The 17,494-nt window shown below is 49.6% G+C and overlaps 1 protein-coding gene across 1 annotated transcript in view; it reads right to left on the bottom strand.

The window, feature by feature from the left end:
* Positions 1–17,494, bottom strand: part of LOC144108096 (calcium-activated chloride channel regulator 3A-1-like) — a 181,069-nt gene that overhangs the window by 3,900 nt on the left and 159,675 nt on the right. The gene's annotated exons all lie outside the window — the stretch shown is intronic.

The following is a 17,494-nucleotide window of genomic DNA, read 5'->3' on the forward strand; positions in this document are numbered from 1 at the left end:
CTTATAGAAAAAGGGCGAAGAGATGGCACGATAATGAAACAGGGCATTATGGGGTTACAACAAATATGGAGTACTGGGAGGTATTTGGAAAGGATTAATGGTGCCGGAGCTTACTTTGGGGAATGCAGTTCTTTGCTTAAGAGCAGAAGTTCATTCGAGATGAGAAGTAAATCAGAGAGCTGTTGGAAGATTAGCGCTAGGTGCCCACGGAAAAACCACAAACGAGCCAGTACAGGGAATATGGGCTGGGCCTCGTTCGAAGCACGTGAAGTTCAGAGTAAAATACTATATGAAGAACGCCCGATGAAATTGGACGATAATAAGTGGGCAGCTAAGGTATTTAAATACCTATACAGAAAGAGCGTTGAATCACAGTGGCAGAAAAGAATTAGGAAACTAACCAGTAAGTATGCCAGGCACGAGGACAGAGAAAGATAGGGCATAAAACGACAGGTTAAAAACGCGGAAAGCAAAAATGGGATAAAGAAAATGGAAAATAAGCATAGCGTAGAACAACATTGATACTGGAAAAGGCAGATGAGGAAGGAAGCGTTTTATGATAACTGAAGAGTTAGTGCCCCACTCTTTGATGCTATGTCAGCGTGTCTTAGAACGCGTCGCTACAAAAAGAAATTTAACGAAGAAGATGACACATGTGCTGTGTGTGGTAAATCTGTATACACAATAGAACACCTCATACTAGAATGTGATGGAATCCATCCCGATGTCGATGCAGGCACAGTCACTCTTCCTGAGGTCGTGTTGTTTAGAGATAACGATGGCCATGTAAATCAATCTGCGGTGGAAATTAATAACAACTTATAACACAACAACAACAACTTACAACTGCCTTTCTCCCTTTTCAGAGGGGGCGCTCTTACCTTCCATCCATCCATACACCCATCCCCCCTTTCCATACCCACCCTATCTCCACACATGCAGCGGCCATGGACGACTGCGCGCTTGACGGCTTGAGGGGCGATACACTGCGCGTCACCTTGGAGCTACTTATGATGGAGCAGCGGTTTCGTTGCTTGGATTGGACTGTTTCGAGGGGAGCGCGCTCGAGGTCCCCTCGTTCTCCACCACCCATCTCGCTGCCCTTGTGCTCGGTTACAGCGTTCTAGAAGGCATTGTAGTGGCAAGAGATACGAGGTTTTGATATGAGGCACTGAAGCAAGAAAAAAAAAAGCGGTCGACCGCACACGGCGTTGTCGTCGAATACTGCAGGAGAAAAGCTAGCCGACTGCGTTGATGCGTCACTGAATTCAGCGAGTTTGGGAGTTGCCTCTGGAAAGAGGTGGCGGTTTAAGATCGTTGTGGTAATAAAAGTGGATAAGAGACATATAAATATGCAAAATGTTTACAAAACGCACTGCGAAGGCCTCATGCGTATGGTGCCACTCCACGCAGAGTTGACCACAAACACGTCTCCAGAGTGGAACACCCTGAGGATGCACTGCCAGCCAAAGGCACATAGAGCTAAAATTATTTGTGACGGGGAAAGTGCACAGCATAGAAAGTAGGTGGCCAGTGAACGGGGCGAAGTTGACAAGAAATTACATGAAAGAAGCAATGAAGCTCGAGAAGGAGGTGACCGAAGGATGACTTAAGTGAAGCGGAGGTGAAACCGCACGGGAAAAGCGCGAAACGAGGGAAAATCAAGAGAGAAAGGGTGCAGATGAAGAGTAAAAGGGACGAACGGAGGTGAGGGAAAAGTTAAGTGAACGGTTTTGTTCAGTTTTATGAGGTTTAACTTCTCAATGCGACTCAGGTTACGACCGAGCGGTGCTATAGCGGAGGGCTTATGATAATTTCTAGCACCTGGCGTTCTTTAATGTGCACTGACATCGCATAGTACGCAGACCTCTAGCCCTTCGCCTCCATCTAAATGCGACCACTGCGAAACACGCGTATTTCGGGTCAGCAACCGAGCACTAAATATAGAGAGCCACTGAGCAACTGGGCGGTGAAACTGGAGAGAAAAGTGAGAAAAAACATATTAAAAGAAGTGGTCATTAAACAGAAAAAAAAAGACAATAAATAAAATTATAGGAAGCGACAAACCTGACAACCATTGGTTCGCGGAAAGAACCGATCATTTCCGTTTCCGTAAAAATGAGAGAGGAAGTGCTGAATTTGAAAGGTTTTGTTATCTCTAGTAAGACATGGCCACAATTCATGATAGCTGAGCAGTTTCCAAAGAATGGCCGGCAGCCGAAATCCTTGCAGTGGATCCGCCACGATCCCTTAAATCCCTCTTACTATCGCTTGACCCCCAGTACAAAGTGAAAACGGGGGATTGTTTTCTACATATGTATAATGAGAACATAAGAGCTGTTATTTTATAAGAGATTTTGCCTGGTCATAGGGGTCAGTGTTTTTAAAATTTCAAAACTTTTCAAAACTTGCAGTTTGCATAGGTCATTCCTTTCAGGATTCAATGTACGTTCTCAGATAAGCCTTATCTGAGAATGTACGTCGAAGCCCAAGAGGAATGACCAATGCCAAGTAGAAGTTTGGAATACCTTTTGAAATTTTGAGAAACAGTGACCGTTAAGACGAGACAATCAAACGCAAATATAAGGTCCAAATTCTTAGTTAAAACCAAAGCTTTTAGAAGCCAGCAATAGAAGAAGCAGCAGCAGTATGGGTTGTACCACAATAATTAATGGCCTAAACCATTTTAGTGAAATCGAACAAGGAATGAGTGTTGAGACTGGGTAGAAATTGGCGCACTTGACGCGATTGTCGTGAATGTCCTTCATTTGGACAATATCATTGGTGTCGTACTCCGAGCTGATACTACACTCTCCACCAGCCATGAGATGTATAACTATATGGAAGTCTTGGTAGCTATAGAATCTCTTGTAGGAGCGTTAAATAACATTTTTGGGTGCATTATATTTTAATAGCATCATACACTTATCGCTAATAAAACTAAAATGCAAACGGTGGTGGATTAATATTGAAGAGCAAATTATCAAGAATCCGATGTACTGTGTGTGAGGTGTAGAAGTCGTCAGGGTATTTTTGAGTGTGGTGCGTCGACAGTGGTGCGTCGACGGTGGAGCGCTGCATGTGCCAGCCCAGCGTTGCGCGTGTGCACGTGCGAATGGTATGTGCGAGGCGACGGCGACAGGGAGCGTGCCGAGCACGACGAGCGGAAAGGAGACGTGTGAGGAAATCGAAGTATGATGGGAGACAGCGCAGCGTAAGTCGTGTCATTGAAGCGTGGAGGTGGCAGCCGTCGGACATTGGGTCCGTGCAGCCGTGGACCCCCTTCGGATCACTGACGCAAGCTTCCTGCGTCTCATTCACGCGTGGAGGTGGCAGCCGATCAACAGTGGGTGCGTGCTGCCGGGAGGCACCCCTTGGATCTCCAGCATTAAGCCTAGGGCGTTTCGTGACGCCGTCGATCCTTCTCCTGCTGCTGCCTCCTGCTGCTGCCAAGTTCCTTGGGCCGTTTTCGGGAGTCCACCGGTGTATTCCTGTCGTCCTCTCCGCTCCTGGTACCATCTGGATTCCTTCTGTCGCTTACTTCGGTGCAACGCCAGCGAAGCGTCGTAGTTCATCCACCCGCGTCCCCCTGTCTGCATGGCATCCCCGCTTTACTTGGGACGCTGACGATATGGTGAACGCTTTTCTTTAACCTGTAGTGTTGTGCACGTGTTGAGGTTCTTCACTCCATCTTCGAGCCATGGGAACGCGCACAGTATCGCTACCACGGCGAAATTAAAACAGCGCATCGAACCAAGATTGGTACCAAACGAAGCGGAACACTATCCGGATTGAATGGATACCTTTCGCTACCAGGCAAGTGGGTCTTTTGCTGAATTATCGACAGAACCATTTTTCGAACGCCGTGTTGGCAGCTAGGCATAGCTACGACTACGGCACCGACCGCGCCGGCTAGGCCTAACTGCCACGCCGGTTACGTGTACGATCACACATGACGATCCATGCCGTAGAACGCGAAGCTATAACGGACGCAGAGCTTCAGGATGACGGATGAATCCCCGCAGCCCTCGCCCCACAAAAGAAATAGAGGAAAAATAAGCAAGCCGCAGACGGAACGCCAGCCGTACATGCTGACGGGCCGGGGCGTCGCTCGGATTACAGCAAGGCGTCCAAGGATGGAAAACCTGTTACACACAGGGCGCACCCGCCGCCTCTATTTCGAGGCAACCCGCTGCCGAAACTCCCGCAAGACGACTACATAATCGTCGTACGACGGCGAACGCCAATCGATCTGGAGACGGCATCCAGATTGGAGATTGTCTAACCGATTTACACTGCGCTAAAACTGCCTCCAGCGTAGACAGTCAAGAATGATAGGTTCAGTGGGAATCTGTCGAACAACACTGACCATCTGCACGCCAAATATACAACGTCCCGAAGCTTAAATTTGCCTGACTTCTATCGCGATGGCGGGCCTATTTTTAGCAGCTACGCCGTATATACCAAAGCCAGAAGATTCCGTCAGAAGTATCGTCTTCAACGCTTACACTAGAGAATCGGACGAGGAGATCCTGGCGGAAGTTCGAGCCCGAAATCCTGACATGGACATCATACACGCGCGAAGAATGGGGCAGGCCAAGCTCTTCACCATATTTGCGTGGAATCAGCTCCCGAGTTCCACCAGATATCTGATGTTCGATGGTTTATCCCTTCCACGAAAGAGTGGAAGCTTGTTTCAACTGTAGGAAACTGGACACCGCATGGACTCCTGCCCGCCGCCATTCCGCGAACTCTGCCGCACGTGTGGAGTGAACCACGCTCAACCCAAGTAGGAAGAACAACATATGTGCAACTCCATTTGCATCATCTTAAGGGGCCATCACTTCACTGGCAGCCGCAACTACAATTTCCGCTTTCAAAAGAGGGCCAACAATAGCGAGGGCCAAAAAAAAACCGACGAGAGACAATCGCGATCCAGGAGCAACTATCCACCCGGGGGACGCTACCGCAGCGGATCGTCATCCTTCCCTCCCTCAAACAGCGGCGCCTCGTCGAGAAGATCCAGCAGATCCGCCAGCCGCGCGGCATCGCGACCGCCGCGAAAGCCTGGGACGCAAGAGTGTGACCTAGGACACATACCCCAATAAAGAAGCCCTTTAGAAACGGGTAAAGGAGCTTCGTAAACGTAACCAGAGCTTGCAGTCCCAAATAGACGAACTGAGGAAGCAGATAGGCAAGCATGCCGTCACTCCTTCTAATCCACCCAAATCTTACAAGGCGGTGTTGCAAATGTCCGCTACGACAGTATTGCACCTAAACCAAAATCACCCCCTCCCCCCCAAATATGCACCTCAGTCATCAAACAACCACCCCTACTTTTCTCAAGCAAAGAGAAGGTTATGGACGTGTAGGTGGCACCTAGACCTAAAAGGCCGGCCAATTCGTTGGCAGATACTGCCCTCGCACCCCCTCCCCTCCCCCGCAAAAAAAAACAGAAATGACGGTGGCAGATTTGCCCGAATGTGAACCTCAGATTTGCCGAAATGAAGGTAAAATGTCTAGTTGCCAAATTCGCGGCTACACTGGCAGAATTGAAAACCTTTATCATAGACGACGCTAATGAAATGGCCAACTTCTCAACCAGGAACCCGCCGTGGTTGCTCAGTGGTTAGGGCGCTCAGCTACTGATCCGGAGTTCCCGGGTTCGAACCTGACCGCGGCGGCTGCGTTTTTATGTAGGCAAAACCCTAAGGCTCTCCACTACGGCACCTCTTTCTTCCTTTCTTCTTTCACTCTCTCCTTTATCCCTTCCCTTACGGCGCGGTTCAGGTGTCTAACGATCTATGAGATAGATACTGCGCCATTTCCTTTCCCGAAAAACCAATTTTTATTGTCGAAACCAGGATAATTATGCACGGAGCGCAACCAGTTCACGGGAAATATGCCCCCCCCCCCCCCCCAACCGCAGGGAATTAGCGTATGGCAGTGGAACGGCATGCACCTCCAAAGAAGGATCACTTGCACCTTCTAATCTAGAATATTGAGGAAAATCCGGAAACGATAGCTCTCCAGGAGAATAGGGGACAAACGAAATTAGCGGGATTCATAAGCTTTATGCAGAAAGGCGCGCATAAATTAACCCTTTTTCTAGTACACAGAAACATTACGGCTATTCAGCACGATTTCAATGGCGCAACCGCGAATTTCATCCTGATAGAGGTTGTCCCTCAGGAAAGAGGATATAGAACTCTTTTCATACTGTGTACAGCTCTCGCCAAGATAAAGGGCTTGCCGTTCCAAATTTATTGCGTAAAACTCTGCACTTCACTAAAGGAGCGCAACTCCTCGTAGTCGAGGACTTTAACGCACACCATGCTGAATGGGGATACGTTAAATCCACCAAGAAAAGCCGGAAGTTATGGGAAACTTCACGTGATCTCGGCCTCACTTACTAAATAATCCGCACTCCAATACGCGGATAGGCAAAAGCATCAGCAGGGATACCAGACCCGACCTGACCTTCACCAAGAATAGGACTCTAGCCAAATGGCGTAACACCCGAAATACGGCACGCAGTGATCCCTGTATCATAACCATCTCGTTTCATACGTCCGCACTCAAGTCAATTGAAACAAGCACTACGCTCACGGATTGGGATAACTTAGAATGCTAAGTTCAGAGAAGAGACCGCTCCCGCTAACATGGAAAACTTGGACAGTTGGGTAGAGCAGCTTAAAAATGAAGCGCGCAAGACGACCAGGGAGGTGGAAGCGATGGAAGATCAGCCAACGGCTGACTCCAAGCTTCTAGATCTCTGGGATGCGCACAAAAGCATCCTCAATAGATGGCAAAAAACACAACAGGACACTTAAGCTAAAGGCATCCAGGCTACAGAGACAGATCGAAGCCCATATGTCCGAACTAGGGAGGCAACAATGGGGCCAGATATGCGACAACCTAAATGGTTAATTAGGCAACAAAAGGGCCTGGCTCTTCTTAAGACACCACTTAGATCCCACTCAAATAAAATATACTACCAGATCTCACATGAGCGAAATAATACACAGATTCCCCAAAACAGATGCGGAGTTCCTGGACGAACTTCGCGAGAGATACCTAAACACGTCTATAAGCGCTGCTCTAAACACCTACACTGGTGCTTCCAATCGCACATCAGCCGCGGGACCGGACGAAGTCACGAATAAGGTGTTGCGATATGTAGATCGTAAATATATCTCGGTAGTTACCGATTTAATGAAGGGATATTGGCGTAAAGGAGAACTTCCTCAGTCGTGGAAACACGCGAGAGTCACTTTTACTCTTAAACCAAACAAGAGGCACTGCATTGACAACCTCATACTCGTATCCCCTGGAGAAACAGAATAAACAGGTTACTCAGGCATGCTTATAAAGCTCGTCTAGGGCTTCGTACAAAAAAAAACAACCGCAGATAGATTTATATCCTTGGGTATACACAAGTCTGTAGAAGAACTTATCACTGCACACAAGGCAATGCACATCCAAAAACTGGAAAAGACTACAGCGGGAAGAGAGATTCCAGGTTGAATAGGCATAAACGCTGAACCCATGTCTAACCGACCAGGCCCTCCACTACGTAGAGTGTGCGCCAAACTAGTCATCAAACTGCTCCCCAAAATATGCTACAGGGCTTCCAGGAGGGCAGAAGGCGAGTCAGAGCACGGGCCCTGCATATAAAGTACCTCAATCATCCTGGAGCAGTATACACCGATGCAGCCGATTATGATTTCAACCAAAGGGCCTTCGCAATCTGTGCGCATCGAAATTCATAGCAGGAAGAAGCGAGTGAATCTCTGCGTCCTCGATATCAGTCAAATACTCGGATCAAGCAGAAGTGGCCATAGCCAATACTGACGCTGACATCATTGTCAGTGATTCTAAGACTGCCATACGCAACTTCTCGCGCAGTAGAATATCCCTAACTGCTAGAAAAATTCTCACACATATTAGACTAGAACAAGAGATAGAACTATAGTATGGACTCCTGACCATTCAGGGAACCCAGGGAACGAAGCAGCCCACCAACACGCTCTAGATTTTGTTGGCCGAGCGGTGGGCTCTCGTTCCGGGGGACCCGAGATGGAGGCAGTGATTTGGTACCACGTATGTTGCAGCCGCGGTGAGCGAAGCGGAGGCAGTATGACTTAGCAACATGTTTATCCGGCATGCTTGGCCGTACAGAAGACCGAGCGGTCTGCTCGCTCGCCTTTTTAACAAGAGAGCAACGCCCTCTCAGCATTGCATCCTTACACGTCACAGTCAATCGTGTAACACTACATTCCAGTCGGTCATAATGCGATCGTATGATACTTCAATTACCAAATTACCAATGCATCTTCGCACATCACAGTCGATCTTGCGACACTATTATTTATTATTTACAGATACTGCAGGCCCTTCTCGGGCCCATGCAGGAGTGGTTACAAGGAGGGAATATAAAACAAAGGGAATACGTAAAGTACAAGGGTACAAAAATAACATTTCATCGCTATAGTGGCACAGGGTACTAATGACGTCAAAGCCAGGAGAAGAAACTAGCGGGTTGAAAAGGAAACACATGTAATTGCAAAGAAAATACAAATGGAAATTGGGCGACATAGGTTCATCACGGTGGTACTGACAGTGATTCAACTCTGTTAACATGCTCTATGAATGATTCGATTGAGTTGCAGTTTACAGCAGCCGGTGGTAGTTTATTCCAGCAAAAAATAGCCGATGGGAATAAAGAATATTTATGAGCATTAATGTGGCTTATGGGTTGATGAAGTGCTTTTTCATGGTTATTTCTTGAAGAGTGACGGAATGGTTCCTGGAGGTATGTTTCTCTTGAGATGTTCAAATGACCGTAATAAAGTAAGTACAGAAATTTAAGCCTTGATGTTATTCTGCGCTGTGCTAAGGTGTGAAGATCTGCTTTGTGAAGTAGGTTTTTTCCAGTCGGGAAAAATGCGATCAATGACACTTGAATAATCTATCCTCCCTTGCACAAGTGACTCTCCAAATACCAAGAGGTGGCTTGGAGAAGTCTTCAAACCCATTCTTACCCGAACCAGTACATTTACACCCACATCTCCCCCGACCTCATAGACCCCACCTGCATGCACTGCGGCAGCACTGCCACTCTCCATCATATACTGCCTGGAGGATCCTCCTCCGGAAGCTCTTATAGAAGCTCCCTCGCCAGAATCCTGGGAAGAAGTGCTGCGTAGCTCGAACCCCGCTGTCCAAGCGGGAGCCATCGAGAGCGCCGAATAGGTCGCCGCCAGTTATCAGAAAACGGCCACCTGGCCCTTCTGCTAAGAATCCAGGAACACTTCTTTTCCGGCAAGTTTTTCTCTGTGTGTGTGTTGAGCGTGCGTGTTTTGAGTTTATTTCCATATTGGCTGTCTACCTTTAAATTGTAAACACGTCTTAGTTTTGTTTTGTTTGATCTGACTGTTGTATCGTACGCACCTGCACGAGAGAGTGTTCCCTTTCTGCAGTTGGGGACGCGTTATCAAATTCGCGACAATTAGCGTCTGCGACAGTACGAAGCCGTTTACCTTCCACTGCGGTTTTCTTTTCAAAGAATAAAAAAAAACCATGAACACGGCAGAGGGTTTAATTGAATATGCAAAGAGAAGGGGTTGAGAAATGCCGAGCTGCGTTTGTGGGTTGCCGCTGAATAGGAGAAGGAAAGCTCTGCACGTGCAGCCGAACGCGAGCATGCCAAGGCGCAAGCAGAGACTAAGGATCTTAAAGCAGAAGCTGAACGCGAGCATGCAAAGTCGCTAGCAGCGCAAGAGCGCAGATTAAACTCCAATTAAACTTCGCAGAAGCTGGTGGGGGCTATCTAGAACCCACACTGGGGCCCTCAGCAGCGGTTAACCCACATAAGTTGATCCCGCCTTTCGAAGATCGAAGGGATGACTTCGATGCATACCTCATACGTTTTGGATGTATCGCATAAGGGCACAGCTGGCCCAAGGAAAAACGGGCTACATCACTCAATATGTCTTTGACTGGGCAGGCTATCCGTGTGCTCGGTCGACTGTCTCCAACAGGTTCAGGGGATTCTAAGAGAAAGCTAGCCGTGCTCCGGCATTTTAGGTTCACATCAGAGGGTTGTCGTGAAAAGCATCGTGAAAGTAAGCCCCATGACAAAGAAACAGGGAAGCAATAGGTGGCACGCTTGCTCAGCCTTTGTGATCGATGGGTTAAGGTGTCGAGTACGGCCACAGCGTTCAATGATTTGCGCGACCTGGCGGTGGCTGAACTGTTCATGAGTAACTGTCATAGTCGTCCGGCAATTATCCTTCGTGAAAGAGAGTTCAAGACGCTGGATAAAATGGCTGATGCAGCAAACAGTTTTCTAGAAGCCCAGTGGCAAAGAAACTTGTTTTTGTTCAAAGAATCGTTCGAGGTGGGCATCCCAAGAGAGAAGGATGTTCCATCAAGCAGACAGCCAGGAAGGTGCCTCATTTGTAACCGACCAAAACAGCATTATCGTTTTTATAGTCGAAAAACAGGGCATGATGTAAGTTCCTGCTCAAGGAAGCACGAGAACCAGAAGCAATCATCCTGTTGTTTTCAGCCAGAGTATGTAGCGCGATAAATGGTGTTCACAATAGCAGGTAGGCTTGAACCAGCTGAGGACAAAGTGATGGTCGGACATGTCCGCAAAAAGCCTACAGACGCACAAAACATGCTGTCCTTAATGAGGAGCTCCGAGGCCTGCCCATGCGTGTTTTACGAAACACGGGGAGCAATACAGTGGTTTTGTGCGGAAAGCCCTAGTCCCTTACACAGCTCTCACCGGCTCGAGATCCACGGTGTTCCTTGTTGATGGCAGTAGTCGAAGTTCCCGACACAGAAGTCAATATAGCGTCCCCTTATTTCACTGGCACGGCCATGCTGAAATGCATGGAGACACTATTGCACGATGTCATATTTGGGAAAATACCGGATGCCCGTGAGCCGTCAAATGAAGATATTAATAGAAGAGACCTAAGTGCACTGCAAAATTATCTCCTAGCATAGACAACGACAAGTTTGCCAACGAAAATGGCAAAGATTAGGCCCCAACAGTGGTATTAGCTGGAAAAAAACTTTCCGATCGAACAGTGCACACGGTCACGACAAACTGCGCCAATTTTGCAGCCATTGCAACAAGCGCGCGAGCTAAGGAGCACTGCAGCGACAGCTAGAATCTACACCCACCAGAGGTCTACCACGTGCCCGCCATTGCTATGCGAAATCACCACAACAAAGATCTTAGCTCACGAAAGGTCTACCACGTGATGGACATTGCTGCTCAAAATCGCCAAACCTTCCTAGCAATCTATGGGCTTAAACATAGTCTCTCAGCCCAGGCATCCTGTTTGGCAGGGGCCCTTCGAACAGTGCACACGCTCACGACAAACTGCACCTTGTTTGCAGCCATTGGAAGAAGCGCGCGAGATCAGGAGCACTGTACCGAAAACAACGATCTGCGACCACCAAAGTTCTACCACTTGCCTTACAATGGGGCGGAAAATAATCGTACCATCCTGGCGATCAACGGTTTAAATACGCTCCCCTGAGCCCAGGTGTCCATCTCGGCAGCCGCACTTCGAACAGTGCAAGCGTTCACGAAAAACTTGAACTTTTTTGCAGCCATTGGAAGAAGCGCGCGAGATCAGGAGCACTGTACCGAAAGTAGTAGTATAGAAAACATTTATTCCAAAAAGGTAGGATAGAGAGGCGAAAACACAGATTTTCGGTGGAGTCCTTATTTCACGACCCCAATGTCGACTGCAGTTGCTCTTGCTTGGGATATCAGCTTTCGCTGCGACGCCAAGTCAGAGCTGAGCAGGGCAGACTCCCACTGTTCCTCGGAGTGATGTTGGTCTGGTTCGGGGGGCTTGGGACCGAAGCAGCCCCATGTTACATGGTATGTTGTTGGAATTCCGCCACACCAGGGGCAGATTCTGGCATATCCATCGGGGAAGATGATGTGGTACTTGTGTAGGTTAGGAAAGGTGTTCGTCTGTAGTTATCGCCATTCCCTCGCCTCTGCCGCCGTTAGCTTACTGTGTGGTGGGGGATAGACTTGTCTTTGTGTTCGGAGAAGGAGGAGGCGCTCGCCGTACGTAGAGGGGAGAGGGGTGAGGTCGGGGAGGTTAGTCGCTCGGTTAGTATATGCTCGAGCTAGACTGTCCGCGGCCTCGTTTCCCTCGAGCCCCTCGTGCCCAGTAGTCCAAGTGATTTTGTGCTTGCATGTGGAATTTTGAACTTGTGGGGTAGTCAGAATGGGAGCGACGGAGTGTGGAAGTCTGCCAGAGAGGAAGAGGCGACACGCGGACTGGCAGTCTGTAATAATTTTTAACTCATTTCCCGTAGCATCGCCGTGCTGGATTGCGAGGGCAATTACAGCAGTTTCTGCTACTGTGGGAGAGCAGTTTCGTAGGGAGGCGCTGGCGATTTCCTTGAAATTTGTGTCCAAGACGACCGCCACCGCCTTTGTTGAATCGGGGTACATGGCTACGTCGACGTATACAGCATTTTGTGCCTGTCGATGTGTGCGGCGCAGATAGTCCACTCGCACCTGTCGTCGTCCCTTTTGTGAGTCCGAGTGCATATTCTTCGGGAGTGGAGCTACATACACGCAAGTTCGCAGAGTTGAGCGTAGGTCTCGATTTTACTGGACGGCGCGTATGTGAGCCGGGGAACCCACTCTTTCAAAGATTGCGCATCCAGCTTTGGTGGTGAGGCGGCGTTCCTTTTGCGATGCTAGGACGGCTTCTCGAATTTCATCTATTGCGGTAGTCAGATCCAGGTCCTCGAGGTGGCAGCTGGCCGTGTACATCGGGAGGCCTAACGCATGTTTGTAGGCGGTACGGATGATGGCATCTGCTTTGTCTCGCTCATTCCCCAGAAGTGGTAGGAATGGGAGACCGTATGACAGGCGGCTCATAACTAGAGCCTGTATCAGTCGAATTGTATCCTCCTCTCTCATGCCTTTTCGGTTGCGGGTGATGCGCCGAATCATGCGGGAGATCTGGAGGGCAGTTGTCCGGAGACGCTGTAACGTGTGGTTGGCTTTCCTGTCGCTCTGAAGCCAAAGGCCCAGGATGCGGATGAGAGGGACTTCCTTTATTCTCGTGCCTTCGAGGTAAACCTCGATGTCGCCGGGATATTTCAAGGCATAGCCCTGAATGCGGATAATTTCGGATTTGTCGGGTGCGCAGCGGAGGCCGCAATTTGCTGCTCGTCTTTCTACGCAATTGACTGCCTCTTGTAGGGTGTTTTATTTGTCGGCAAGAGAACCCCAGGTTGACCAGATGGTAATATCATCGGCGTTGATGGTATAGCCGATGCCTTAAATAGCCTCGAGTGCTTTTGCCATACCGATCATAGCTATATTGAAGAGGAGAGGAGAGATGATAGAGCTTTGGCGAGTGCCTTTGTTGGGTGTCTGCTCTGTGCCAGAGCGGACATCTCCCATGTCAGTCGTGGCCGTGCGGTTACTGAGAAAGTTTTTGATGTAGTTGAAGGTCTTGGGTCCTCAATCGAGGGCGTTGAGCTCTTTCAAGATGGCGTCATGAGAAACATTGTCAAAAGCGCCTTTCAGATCAAGTGCCATAATTAGGTGCTCGCCGCCTCTCGGGATGTTACTGAGTACTTCTTCCTTGAGAAGGAGGAAAGCGCCTTGCGTCGAAAGACCTTTCCTGAAGCCAATCATAGTGGGTGGAAAGAGGTTGTCCTCTATGTAGTTTTGGAGGCGGGTCTGGATAACGCGCTCGTACAGTTTGCCCAGGCAAGAGGTGAGGGAGATGGGTCGTAATGCTTCCAGGCTTGGTGGTTTGCCTGGTTTTGGGATAGTAACGATTTCGGAGTGTTTCCACTCTGCAGGGAGTTCTCCCGCCTCCCATAATGTTTCATTTATGTAGGTAGTGAGGACCTCGATCTGCGACTTGCCAGGTTTCGAATCGTCCCATTTGTGATCTTGTCCGCGCCAGCTGCCGTGTTGCGTGTGGCAGATCGAGCCGCGGCGTAAACCTCGGCAGTGGTGATGGGGGCGTCCAGCCTCTCGTGGGCCTCCCGTATACGGATTGTGCTGGGAGGATGGGGGGTGCCTATGTATTTGGTTGTGAGGGCGGTGAGGAGGGCCGCGTCGTCTCCGGGGTACAGATGGGCGATTTTCTTGATTGTACGGTTAGTGGCAGACCGCAATTTTTGCGGATCGACATCGACGAGGCTGTGGAGGATCGCCCAGGTGCGGGAGGCCCCCGCGTGCCGCGTAGTGACTCGCAAAATTCCTGCCAATTATGTTGAGAGAGGTGTTGTGCATACTCTTGTGCTTCTGCCATGATCTATGATATGCGGAGTCTCAGGGGACGATTGATGCGTTGGCGTTTCCATCTGCGAACCAGAGTCCGTCGGTTTTGCCACCACTTCAGAAGCTGACGATCGACCGCCGGATTATCGGGTGTGCATTGTACTTCGGTGGTGGCCTCCTTGTGTGCTTTCCGAATCTGTTCACTCCATTCGCTGATTGATTGAATGGGGTCTTCCGGAACGAGCTGTGCTCGGTATTTAGTCCAGTCCGTGATTTTGGCTGTTCCCAGGGGGCGACGAATGTTTGCGGAGGTGATAGACGTGCTTACGATGTAGTGGTCGCTACCTAAGCTATCTCCGAGATTTGTCCACGTAGCGTTATGGATGTTCTTGACGATTGTAAGGTTAGGGCATGAATCGAGCGTGACGCTGTTTCCTTCGCAGGTTGGGTATAAAGGATCAGTAAGTATTTCCAGGCCCAGGGCATCTCGAGCTCGTACCACGCTCACACAACGCAGCGAGTTCGTTTTGTAGCCCCATTCCCTGTGGGGGGCGTTAAAGTCACCGAGTGCGATAAGCTGATGCGAAGCAGCCAGCTGATCTGCCTCTTGAAATATGTCAGAGAAATCGGCCTTGGTTGCTCGTGGGGAGTTATACACGTTCAGAACGAAGGTTCTCTTGCGGCCCCTCTTGCTGGGGATTGCCTACGCTGGCTGATTGCCTACGGCTACCTTCCCCGGGGACCAGGCCGCACCCGGACTGTCGTGTGCTTCCTCGCCGACAACTACCATCCACAGTCGTCTACTTACAGCACACGGTGGCAGGACGACGGAGGAGCGCGCTCCGGAACCCAGAGTAGGACTTTGGTGTTCCTCTTGTCGAACCCCTCTAGGTTGTTTTAAGTGCCCCGTAGTGTATGTGTGTGTGTGTGTGTGTGTGTGTGTGTGTGTGTGTGTGTGTGTGTGTGTGTGTGTGTGTGTGTGTGTGTGTGTGTGTGTGTGTGTGTGTGTGTGTGTGTGTGTGTGTGTGTGTGTGTGTGTGTGTGTGTGTGTGTGTGTGTGTGTGTGTGTGTGTGTGTGTGTGTGTGTGTGTGTGTGTGTGTGTGTGTGTGTGTGTGTGTGTGTGTGTGTGTGTGTGTGTGTGTGTGTGTGTGTGTGTGTGTGTGTGTGTGTGTGTGTGTGTGTGTGTGTGTGTGTGTGTGTGTGTGTGTGTGTGTGTGTGTGTGTGTGTGTGTGTGTGTGTGTGTGTGTGTGTGTGTGTGTGTGTGTGTGTGTGTGTGTGTGTGTGTGTGTGTGTGTGTGTGTGTGTGTGTGTGTGTGTGTGTGTGTGTGTGTGTGTGTGTGTGTGTGTGTGTGTGTGTGTGTGTGTGTGTGTGTGTGTGTGTGTGTGTGTGTGTGTGTGTGTGTTAGCGTGCTATAGCGGTCTACATGCGTCGAATTTTCTTCTTGTTGCTCAAGAAAACACTCTCGTGATGCTGAATGCGGCCTGTGTATTGCCCAGAGGTCTTGAACGGACCTGGGCCCATTAACTGCATCACAACTTGGAGAGAGGGCCAGGACAGCAGCGACAGGGCCGATGAACATACCAGTATTCACGCAGAGTGCGAAGCTTGAGCGACGATGAACAAAGTGTGTCTAGCCGCGTTGGGGGTGCGCCTGAATTTCTCGAGTGCACAGCTGAGGGAGTGGATAGACAATGAACGTGCAGCACAGAGGGCGGAACGGGCCACGGAAAGAGAGGAAAGTAGTGCGACCGCTGCGAGAGTGGAACCGATTCTGGAATTGAGAATGAATAAATGAATGAATGAAAAACTTTATTGTATAAGGGTTGTCTCTCGCAGCGCAGGTGGAGCCCTCAGTCCAGGGCCCCAGCGGCCTTTGCAGTCTTGCGAGCCCTGTCGATCAGCTTGAGCTGCTCTTCAGGCTTCGAGCTGGACAGCGCAGCCTCCCACTGCTCCGGTGTAGGTGTGTTGTTTATCGGCGCTGCCTGCATTTTCTGACAGGCCCATGTAACGTGGTAAAGCGTTGCGTGTTCACCGCATAGCGGGCATTTGTTTTCATAAGTGGATGGATAGATTTTGCTGAGTAAACTCAGATTGGGGTATGTATTAGTCTGTAGTTGTCTCCAGGCAACCGACTGCTGTTTACTAAGGTCTTTGTGGGGAGGCGGGTAGGTCCTCCGGAGGGCTCGTTGGTGTTCTAAGATGGCTCCATACCGTCTAGTGACTGCGTCCAGTTCCCCTTCGGTGCGCGCCTCCCGGTTGGCGTATGCTCGGGCATTGGCGTCCGCACATTGGTTCCCTTTGACAGCCTCATGGCCTGGTGTCCACGTGATGAAGCATCTCGTAAAAGTGATTGTCCTCGCCTTGAGTATGTGAATGGCTGCAGTGGATATGCGTCCACTGCTGTATCTTCTGCACGCCTCTTGCGAGTCTGTAATGATGTGTGCATGGGGCTCGTCACTCTGCTGGGTGATGGCGAGTGCAATAGCTGCTTCCTCAGCCTCGAGTATGTTGTTGGTTTTTATCGAAGCGCAGTTGATTTCCCTGAGCTGGTGATCCACCACGCTGGCTACCGAGCCATATCGGTGTCTGTATGTTGTTGCGTAAACATATAATACGTCTTTTGCCCCGGCGAAGCTTCTTTCATGGAATTCAGATCTTGCCTTTCTTATCGCCTTATGTATATCTGGATGCATGTTTTTTTGGAATCGGACTGATCTCAATGATCCTCCTGATTTCATTTGGAACGCTCGCTGTGCTATTGATTTCTTTCAAAGCCTCATGCCCAGCAACCGCAGCGTGTTTCTTCCTGTTGCGGACAGCATCAGTCTTGTTTTCTGCGCGATAAGGTGGGCCTCGATATGTTCTTGTACTGTGTTGTTTATGCCCAGTTTAAGGAATTTCTCCGTCGAAGTGCTGACCGGCAGTCCGAGAGCGCATTTGTATGCTTTTCTAAGAATTGCCTCCAACTGCTCCTTTTCTTGCTCGAGCGGTGTTTGGTAGGGGACGCCGTATAAGATCCTACTGACCACGAGGGCCTGTACTAGCCTACATGTGTCTTCCTCCTTCATACCTCTTCTTCTGTTGGAAATTCTTGCAATCATCCTGGTGATCTGTGCTGTGGTATTTGCTAGCTGTCTGATCGTGTGATCAATACGACGGTTGCTTTGGACCCACATGCCGAGGATCCTAACT

The sequence above is a fragment of the Amblyomma americanum genome, chromosome 10 (assembly GCF_052857255.1).
Source record: "Amblyomma americanum isolate KBUSLIRL-KWMA chromosome 10, ASM5285725v1, whole genome shotgun sequence".
In the NCBI taxonomy this organism is placed as follows: Eukaryota; Metazoa; Arthropoda; class Arachnida; order Ixodida; family Ixodidae; genus Amblyomma; species Amblyomma americanum.